This window comes from Bactrocera dorsalis, chromosome 5 (genome assembly GCF_023373825.1).
Source record: "Bactrocera dorsalis isolate Fly_Bdor chromosome 5, ASM2337382v1, whole genome shotgun sequence".
Lineage (NCBI taxonomy): Eukaryota > Metazoa > Arthropoda > Insecta > Diptera > Tephritidae > Bactrocera > Bactrocera dorsalis.
The window spans coordinates 44,785,277-44,796,479 of NC_064307.1; the positions used below are offsets into that span (position 1 = coordinate 44,785,277).

The following is an 11,203-nucleotide window of genomic DNA, read 5'->3' on the forward strand; positions in this document are numbered from 1 at the left end:
ATTATTGTGTGAATCAAGCGAAGGATTGGTTATGAAAACCAGAGGCTTCAAAGCATTTCCACGAACATGGGAATTTTTTGAATTGTACGTTACATTTAGAATTTGAAAACCCGAAAAGCAGTCGGTAGAACGAAATTCAAAGAGTCACGTGATCGATGAACGAGAAGTGCAAGAAACTTACGACGCGAGTGCAGAGCAGTAAAAGCCATTAAGCTATATTCTGCAACAGAAGTAAAGTGTAACGAAATATAAGGGGAAGCAGTACAAGCAGAGTGAGAAAAAATATAAGTAAATAAGTAAATGAATTTGAAGAAGTAACTACATTAAACATATAATACAGAAATCAAAACAAAAATAATAATAAATAATTAAAGAATTGAAAACTGAGTTATAAATGTAAACGAAAATGCGAATAAGTAATGAATAACAAAATTGCAATTAATTATTGTTATAAGTAACGTTTAAGCCGCAATTCAATTTTTCTAAGCATTTTTGTTACAGATACTTCAATTGTTAACAAAAATATTATATACATATATTGTAAAATTGAAGTACACCTACATTTACTTCTCTTTTGTATGAAATATTAATTAATTTTTAAATACTTACTTTATATAGCACGTATAAATCATATTAATATATACATTTAATTGCATTATACCCAATTTTTAATATTGATAATATTCATAGTTGTAAAATATTGTAAGACCATGGACGTACAAACGATTTTAGGTATGACAGTAGAGACCTTGAAGGAACATCTAAGAAGGGTTGGGTTAAGTATTCAAGGACGGAAAATCTGGGTGGAATCTGGGTATGAGGAAGCAGTTACGCAACGAGCTGTTGCAATCAGTAGCAACTTCACACTCAGAGACATTCAAGACAGTTTATCTTCGTTTACCGGGACAGACGCGTTAAATTTTAATGATTGGGTTCAAGAGTTTGAAGATAATGCCATTACATTATGGTATAATGAACTACAAAAATGTATATATGTGGTGTCGAGTGTAGAGTACTGAACACGACTAGAGTACTGAACACGACTAGGGTACCGAACACGACTAGGGTACTGAACACGACTAAGTTACTGAACACGACTAGGTTACTGAACACGACTATGTTACTGAACACGACGAAGACAAAATGCAACTATGGACTAGAACAAGAACTCAGCAAAGCGTTAGGACGCTTGCGTTGAGTTCTTAGAAGCGTTGGGACGCTTGCGTTGAATTCTTGGAAGCGTTATAAAGCTACAAGACGAGAAAACGAAGCATTCTATACGGGACAGCCAAACGAACAACAAGTGTATTTTTCAAACAATTTTTTAAATTATAAATTTTAATTGTAAAGTTAATAAAAATAAAATAAGTCACATCCTACATATGTATATGCTAAACAACTGCTAAAAGGAGCCGCCAAACTTTTCGTACGCACTCGGTCAGGTATTAAAGATTGGAATTCTTTAAAATCAGCTATTACAGATGAATTCGGTATCAAATTATCTTCGTTAGACATCTACAAAATGTTACAGAATCGACGTAAAAAGTACATATAATGAATCGTTTAAAGAGTACTTATATACGGCGATGGAGATAGCCAAACCCATTAATCTAGATGATGCTAGTTTGACAGGATATTTTATAGAGGGAATTCCTGACTCGAAAGCTAAAAAAACAATTTTATATTAGGCAGAAACCATTAAAGGTTAGAAAATTTACAAAAAGGTGCATGGTTCACGGCAGTTTTTAAATAAGCCAAGCCAAGCACAGAATTCAACAAAAAGTTTAACTTCTCAAAACAATAACAACGACAAGAAATTTTACAAACGCTCAGCTACCACACAAACCTTTTTTATAACACTTATAACAATAAGTTTAATAGCATTATACAATATAAAGTATTATAAGAAACATAATCAACAACAAGTTATCAAACAAGAAGGAACGCATGAGCTTTAGGAGCAGCTCAAGTCTAAGGAAGGGAGAGTTACGCCAATCATCTCACCTCAACCCATCATCACATCCAACCCTGCCAATGCAATTAATCCAATAATACGAATATAAAAAACAAAAAAGGCACAAATAAATGAATACAAGTTAACACCAAATTAGTTATCACCAAAATCTAGCTAACACAATAATACAAGCACGGAAACACAAGCGAATAAAAACACAAGTTCAAATAAAATTAATAAACCAATTGTTATATGAGACCATTTCCTTTGCTATTGCAAAAATCAACATAAATGATACAAAACAAAATCACTTTGTTTACAATATTTCCGAGAATTTTAATAAGCTATTAAGTTATGAGGTTACTACCATAGTCAGCATTTAGGTAAATATGATTTATAAGCAAACACTCACTTTCTTGCAAAACATATGTAATAAGTGAAATAAGAATTCATGAGCAATAATTCATTGCAATGTTAACTCCAATAATTACAATTAATAAAGTGAACATCTAAACCACCTGGTTTACTTCTTTAGGGTTAATTCGGTATTAGCTTTTTAAAAACTCTTGAACGCGATCTTAAAACAAAGTTGGGGCAGTCGGTAGGATCCTTGGAAAGTGATAAATTAAGGATTCAGTGAAACGAAAAACAACAAATTTTTTTTCCTCCGGAAATCGTTATATCAAATATATTTTTATAAATCCCAAAACTAATTCTGCGATTCTGTAGCCAACTCAGTAGTCGACCAGACCCTCCAGAATATAAATATTTATAAAACAACACGGATAAACACAAAAATCGGCACCACCGAAGATTTAGTGGACATTAATTGCGAAACGAAATATAAAGAAAAAGTTCTGAAGTGAAAACGACCAAAAAAAATTAAAAGGCGTTAATTCTCCAGAACAAATTATAAAAACAAATTTTTTTGTGAAGTTTTTGCAGTGAACACGTCTCAAAACAAAAAGAGCGTGAATTCACCAAAAAGTTAAAGTTTAAAAAGCGAGGTAACCGAACCCATAAAAAACAAAATTAAATCATCAAGGCACCGAGCCTTCGATAACAGGAGACAAATGGAGACCGAACAGACTCAGATGGCAGCGATCAATCTAGTAGAGGAGCTTGCCCGCAGAGAGCAACAGTTGGAGCAAATGAGGCAAACCTATCTCGAACTAAGAAACCGGACCGAAAGAAATAACGGCAGCAGGCATGTACTTATAAAAACAGTTAATGACATGCCGATATTCACGGGGACGGGTGATATTACGATAGACTCGTTCTTCAGCAGCATCGAGTACCTGCTATCCACAACGAGCGATAAAGAGCTACAGAAAGAAGTGACAAGATCAATCTACTACAGGACCATCCAGGACAGAGGCAAAGAATACAATTATCAATATACCTCAACCGGACAACTTACAGCTTATAAAGCAAAGCTTGAGCAACATAGACAGCTTACTAGTAAATACCATAAAAGAGATGACTCATGGAAACCTTAATGATATAATAAGAATAATGGCAAGTAGAAGATTTGAAGATAGCAATATTAGGCCAGAATATATGAAATTTAAAGTAAAAGGAGATAGTTCGATGGAAAAATGTAATAATAAGCATCCTGATCGGGGACAAAGTGTTGAAGAATCCTGCAACCACGAATGGCTATAGTTTTCCCCTTACAACAACAACGTTTTTCGGTTACGTTTAAGAATTTTTTAATCCATTTTGTTAGTTCTTAATAAACCACTTATGTGAACGGTCATATGAACTTTAACCAAAGTATTTTATTCAAAATGTCCCTGCGGTAGAAGTAAGTTTTACAACAGGTTATGGGCCCAGGACCTACGTCGGGATAATAAAAACTATAAAATTCGATTCTGCGTGTGTCGCGTAAAGTGTTCGTCACTTTAAAAATACAATATGAGTTCGCTATATCAAATTGAAAAGTTGGATGATACCAACCACGATACGTGGTGTGTACAAATGCAATGTGTTTTGGTGCACGCAGATATTTGGACTGTTGTTAGTGGTGATTTTGCTAAACCAGAGGATGCGCTATTGTTGGCCAAGCGGAAAGTCAAAAATGAGAAGGTTTGGCAACAATTATGTTAAGTGTAAAACCATCACTATTGGGGTACGTAAAAAACTGTACCAGTGCATTAGAAGCGTGGATAAAGCTAAAAAATGTGTATAAGCCCAGTGGTCCAATACGAAAAGTAACCTTATATAAAAGGCTACTCAGCCTCAGTATGACTGAAGGTGTGTCTATGGTTCAACATGTACAAGGGTTTGTTAGCGTTTCAGACAAGTTAGCTGAGCTAGACATAAAGTTAAGTGATGAGCTGCTGGTTATCATTCCATTATCCAGCTTGTCGAGAAATTTCGAGAATTTCGTCATTGCGATGGAGACGCGTGATTCATTCCCAACAGCGCAGCGCAGAATCCAGTTTACCACAATGAAGTAAACATATTGATATAAGATTTCATTATATACGAGAAGTTGTAAAAAATAATGTAATTGATTTAAAATATTTAAGTACAGATAATATGCCAGTAGATACTTTGACTAAAAATCGTTGTAAATCAAAACATGCAAAATTAGTTGAATTACTTGGAATGAAACAATAATTGTTGTTGAGGAGGAGTGTTGAAGAATCTGGCATCTGGAAACCTACCTACCTAGACTAAATTTTGGTCAAAATCAACCAAATCAATATAAACAAAATTATGCTCATATTATTCAATTTATACAAAACCAAAGCGAACCGAAGGAAATAGACAATAATAAATATAGTTCAAGGGGACCACAATTGACAGGACACCCTAATTCGCCGCATAGCCAAGATCGTTTGTACTTATTGTATAAACATTCCCACACTGCTGACAGCATTTGGTTTTTTTTGCGACAATAAATTATTAGAAAATTTAATGTATGTATAATGAAACAAATGTAATCAGATTAAAAGAAATCATAATGACTAGCCAAAATAACTTGTTAAGTAGAGATATTATTACAGATGAAGATATAACTAATTTTAATGTAACTTTTGGAAAATTGCAATAGTTGCTAAAGATGAAAATATTGTAATATTAGTAAAGTTACCTCAATTTGGAAAAGAAATATATCAAACAATTCATGTACAACCAATACTAAATGCAAGACAAATGAAAATTTGTTTTAAAGAAAACGAAATATTGTCCATTAATGAAATAACTTATAAGGAAACGAAATTTAACGAAGATTTACAACAATATGAAGATAATTGTATTGAAAATATTTTTAAGGGAAAAATGCACTGTAACTATGTAAGAAACAATAAAACCAATGTTATTGAATTAGATGCAAATCATATATATATGTGGCAACCCCAAAGTAATATGGCAACCCCAAATGCAACTCTGAAAAGATTATAGACATGGCAACCCATGGATAAGCTGTCAGCTTGACGACCCGCCATCTTTCCTTCTTCTTGGCGCATCATCACGACTGCAAGCACGTCTCATCATTTCACTCTCCATTTTATTTTCAATTGCATTATAAATTTTGTATCAGTTTTTTATATTAAAATAAATCCAACATTATTGTGGACATCCCACATATTGGTGACCCCGACAATAAAGAAAAATGTCGGAAGAGGAAGCGGTAAGCCAGGTTACACAGAATTTGCAGCATCGGGGCTAATAGGCAGAGGACATCCAAACCCGCAACGTGGAAGTGGCCAAAGTTTCCATCAGGATCCCACCATTCTGGCACGCAAAGCCAGAACTGTGGATGGCGCAGGTCGAGTCGCAATTCATTGTGGCGGGCATAACGAGCGACAAAACAAAGTACCACACCGTCGTGGCCGCGATCGAAAGCAACTTTCTAGCCCAAATTAGCGACATAATCCTTAATCCACCGAACAGTGAATTGTATACCACGTTAAAAAATCGTATAATAACGCAATTCGCGGACTCGGAGCAAAAACGTGTAAAAAGCTACTGCAGGAACAAGAGCTCGGTGATATGCGTCCATCACAACTCTTGCGCGAAATGCGAAGTCTAGCGGGCAGTGAGATTAATGATAATATACTAAAGTCCATTTGGATGAGTCGGTTACTCTCCAACATGCGACTAATAATTTCTATCAGCAACGAACCGCTCGACAAAGTTGCCCTGCTCGCGGACAAAATATGTGAGGTTAGTGTCAGTAACACGCAATCAATCCAGCATCGAGCAGCAGTTAGCCGAAATCACAAAGGAGATAGCCTCAATAAAGGCGAACATAAATCATCGGACTAGAAGTCGCAGCAGAAACCGTCCTCCGTCACGTTCCGGCATGCAAAACAACAATTCGAATGGTTTATGCTGGTACCACAACAAATTTGGTAACGATGCCAAAAAATGTCGTAGCCCTTGCGTAAAAAAGTTAAACTAACTAGTCTTTCGTCAATGGCGGTCGACGACAGGCTCAACAATAAAAACCGCCGCTTAATCGTTCGAGACAAAAAAATCTGCAATAAACTTTCTCATCGACATGGGAGCTGAAGAGGGAGCCCTGACTCAGAGCTCAAAAACTTACAAGACTCGAATACCAGCCTATTAATCAAACCTTTCACGATTCCAGGCACCGCTGTAGACATCTTTTGTGACGTAAGCACCAGCCAAGTCCGACCGTACTTAACTCCTTCGTTTCGCAGAACAATTTTCGACTCCATACATAACATAGCACACACCGGCGCCGCTAAAACAACTAAATTGATTGCAGAAAAATTTGTGTGGCCGAGTCTCCGAAAAGATTGCCGCTTATAGTCCAGGCAGTGCATCCCGTGCCAAAGAGCTAAAGTACAGCGCCACAACAGTGCACCGTTGTCGACATTCACTTTACCAGAGCAACGATTTGACCACATAAATATGGATATCGTCGGACCATTACCACTTTGCAAGGGTTATCGATACTGTTTGACAATAGTCGATCGTTATTCCCGATGGTTAGAGGCACTCCCGCTCGAAGACATGACGACAGAGACCATTGCTTTCAACTTCTACACGCACTGGATCGCTAGATTTGGAGTACTGAGTAGAGTAACAACGGATCAAGGTAGACAATTTGAATCTACACTATTCGGAGAACTCTCCAGACTTTTAGGCATCAAGCACTTACGTACCATTGCATATCACCCCGCATCAAACAGGATTATAGAGCGATGGCAGAGATCATTAAAAGCAGCGATAAAATGCTACATGACAGACAACTGGGTCGAAGTTCTCCCACTCATCTTTCTAGGTTTTCGTTCCTCATGGAGAGATGATTTAAGAGCGACACCCGCAGAGATGGTTTATGGAAATACAGTTCGATTACCTGGCCAGTTCTTTGCCAACGAAGGTGAATTCGTCGAAAATTTACGCATACGCTTGCAGTCACTAAAGCCGTCGCCGACTACAAACAACTCAGCGCACATACCGTTCGTAGAAAAGAACTTACACTCAACACCATCAGTCTTCGTGCGCAACGACTAAATTCGTCCACCTCTTCAACCACCATACGAGGGACCATTTCCCGTAGTCAAACGCGGTGACAAGTTCTTCAAAGTCAAAATCCGAGGAAAGGACGTAAACATTTCCATCGACCGGTTAAAAGCAGCTTTCGTCGCCGAGGATTACCCGTCGAATCAAACAATCCAAGACAAAGAGTACCAAACAAGAGCTGGTCGTCGAGTACGTTTTCGTTTTTTCGCATAGGGGGGAGTGATGTGGCAACCCCAAAGTAATGTGGCAACACCGAAGTAATATGGTAACCCCAAATGCAACTTATTATAGACATGGCAACCCATGGATAAGCTGTCAGCTTGACGACCCGCCATCTTTCCTTCTTCTTGGCGCATCATCACGACTGCAAGCACGTCTCATCATTTCACTTTCCATTTTATTTTCAATTGCATTATAAATTTTGTATCAGTTTTTTATATTAAAATAAATCCAACATTATTGTGGACATGCCATATATATAATCAATGCTTTAAATGAAACAGTTAATTACAATTGTGATTCAAATAACTGTACCATAAATGATATTTATTTGATTCGATTTGAAAATTGCGATGTAAGACAGAAGAGAACTATGCAGCGATTGAAGGGGAAATGTTAGCTATTATATGGGCATTAAATTCCCTTAGAAATAATTTATATGGCATGGTCAAGGCTAATGTAAGTTAAGGTATCAAAAGTGCAACTGTTGGGTTAACAAAATATAACACCAATCATTGTCCTATAATTTGAGTTGATCCAATTCTTGCACTCAAGTTTTGCCAAAGTACCCGATATGTGCAGTATGTGCGTGGCGTTCGCTCATTGGCCAGCACTGCAACCAACAACGACACCCACGCAGCTCGGTTTTCCCGCCAAAACTCACGACTTGCGATGATCCAGCATTACAGCAACAAACAACAACTTAAACTCAACTATAAGCATATGGAGCAGGTCACTTTAATTAAAGTCTAATTTTAGTAGAGCACCAAGAAAACTGTAACCAAGCGAGCAACATCGCAGTAGATTAAAAAGTAATAAAATAATAGAAATAATAAAAGGTACAGTGAACAAAAAACTAACTGGCGCCCAACGTGGGGCTTCTTATAATATCCTTACAAGTGGATTATTATATCCAAGGACATAAAAGAAGGACACTTATCCTGCGGGAAAAGGACTACTTCCACTGAGGACAGGAATCTCAAATAAATTAAAAAAAAAATAAATAAATTTTTTATGTAAGTACTAATTTAAGATCAATGAAAGTGGTCGTATTGTGTTCAATAAAAAGTTAATAAAGCTCTGGAAAATTTTGTTAAAAAAAGAGAGTAATTTACTTATGTGGCATAAAATAAATTTGTTTTAAATAACAAAAGGAAAAAATATTCTTTTAGTTACAAACTTAATTTTTTCATTTAAAGGGATAATAGAGCACGTGCTTAAAATTTATTCTTATTAAATATTTTCTTCCAACACGTTTATTTTCTGATCGGAAAGCCAAAAATTTTGTATGTTAAAACTTGTGAAAAGTGCGAATAATAATAAAATTTATTTAACTTAAGCAATAAAGATTTTGCTATTTAAGTTCTCCTTTGATGACCCATTTTGCATAAAAAATTATAATCCCCGATTTGGCCTGGTAAAAGGGTCTCTTTCATTGCTCACATATCGTTTTAAATAAATTACTTTTTCTCCACTTTTCAAAATAAGCTGGCGTCTTATAAATTACCCAGATAGCACTGAGTTGATTGTATGGTGATTTACGTATCATTATTGATTGTTCTTGGTGATTGTTTTTTGATAAATTTGCCGTTTACAATAACAAAATGTACAAGTATCAAAAAACGCTCAACAAGTTGATTAAATATCAATTGTGTTGTTTCGTGATCCCGTTATGAGTATACAGTTAACCACATCAAAATATTTCTTTTTGTGACAAAATAATGCATGCATTCTCACTTCCACATAGTTCATCTCCAAAGCAACAGCTCTCTAGTGCGTGAAATAAATAAAATAAAACATAATTTTAAAGTAATTAATTAAAATAGCTTAATAATTTATTATTTTTGAATTTGCCAATTAAAGTAATAAAAATTAATTATTTTATAATGTCAGCCACTCAAATAAAAAGAAAAGCTAGAAAGGAAGCTAAAAAAATTATAAATTCAAAGTTGTTGCATAGTGATTCAAGTGTTGAAGTTAAATTTCAAGACCAAGGTGCTGCAGTGGTAAATAATATTGATATTGTGAACGAAGCGAGAGGGGAAAGTAGATTTGAGGATTTCTTGGACAGTGATAGTGATAGTGTTACAAGTGATGAAAATGATGTAACCTATGATCTGCGTTCAGAGCTTAGCAAATGGGCGTCAGACTTCGGAATAAGTTTTGTGGCATTTAATGCTTTACTGTGTGTGCTAAACAAATGCAACATAAAAGTTCCCAAAGATGCTAGGACAGTTTTACAAACACCGGCTGAAGTGGTCAAGCGGAATGTAGGAGATGGGATTAACGAGCAAATATCAAATGTTCAGGTAAATGGGTACTTCTTTTCTTTTCTGATTGACATCATGAGCTCTATAAATAATTATGGATATGAACCTAACAGCAGCCAAATAATATGTAAGTCCAAATAAAACACTTTAAATTTTCTTCATTTTTATTTAACTTTATGTTTTTCAGATCAAAATCTAGACAGCACAGACCAACAGTCTCTTAAAAATTTAATAGCGGAGTTGACGATGGAAGTGCGAGCTTTAAAGACAGAAGTGAAGGAGCTAAAGGAAGAAAACAAAATAAATTTGTTGAAGCTGACAGAGGAAGTCATTGCGGTCAAATTGGAAAACAGGGGAAAACCCTCAGAAAGTCAAAGCCCACAATTCGACCAACTACCATTTTACCATAAGAAGGATCTTGACGATTTCGAAGCACAGCTTTTACAAAAGCCAGAGTTGTTGGAGAAATTTGTATGTATAATGCTTGTTATGTTGCTTTTACCAGTTACAAATGTATAACAAAGAATTATTTATAGAAACTATATATTAAGAAGACTGGGGGTGAAGCGTCAACCCCTTTTCTAAGAGCAGCAATCAGGCGTATTTTTTTCAGACGAGTTGGCAATGTCTTTTTTGTGGAGGGGCACGGCAGATAAGCCAAGCGCGGAAAAATGTTTAGTAAACAATAATAAAAAGTAATATTATTTTATATTGTATTAATTATTTTAACAATAACTACATTTTTTCCTCTTTCTTTAGATATTTGTCATGAAATGTTTCAAGTGGACGAAAAAGCCGTTAGAACAACGCTACAAAAACATTTCGTTTATGCAAACGAAAGAGTAAAAAAACGCCGTCTACCTTTGTCTGAAAATAAATGAATGTTTTGAGCTGTAAGGAAAAACATGCTAATGAATTAATTTAAAATATAAATAAATTTGAATTTAAAAATAAACCAAAAAATGAATATTGATTAATAAGATGACTGAAAACTGACTGGAAAAAACAATCGAAATTTATAATAAAATGACTGTAAATTGACTAAATATTGACTGAAAATTTACTGGAAATTCATTGAGAAATGACTGGAAAAAACAATCGAAATTTATAATAAAATGACTGTAAATTGACTAAATATTGACTGAAAATTGGCTAGAAATTCATTGAGAAATAACTGGAAAAAACAATCGAAATTTATAATAAAATGACTGAAAATTTACTAGAAAATCATTGAGAAATGACTGAAAAAAACAAT

General features: G+C 35.2%; 1 long non-coding RNA gene across 1 annotated transcript; it reads left to right on the plus strand.

The window, feature by feature from the left end:
• Positions 1-10,289: 10,289 nt before the first annotated feature.
• Positions 10,290-10,845, plus strand: LOC125778944 (uncharacterized). The gene is made up of 3 exons (XR_007423045.1): positions 10,290-10,419; positions 10,485-10,643; positions 10,708-10,845. It is a non-coding gene; the product is annotated as an uncharacterized LOC125778944 (long non-coding RNA).
• The last annotated feature ends 358 nt before the right edge of the window (positions 10,846-11,203 follow it).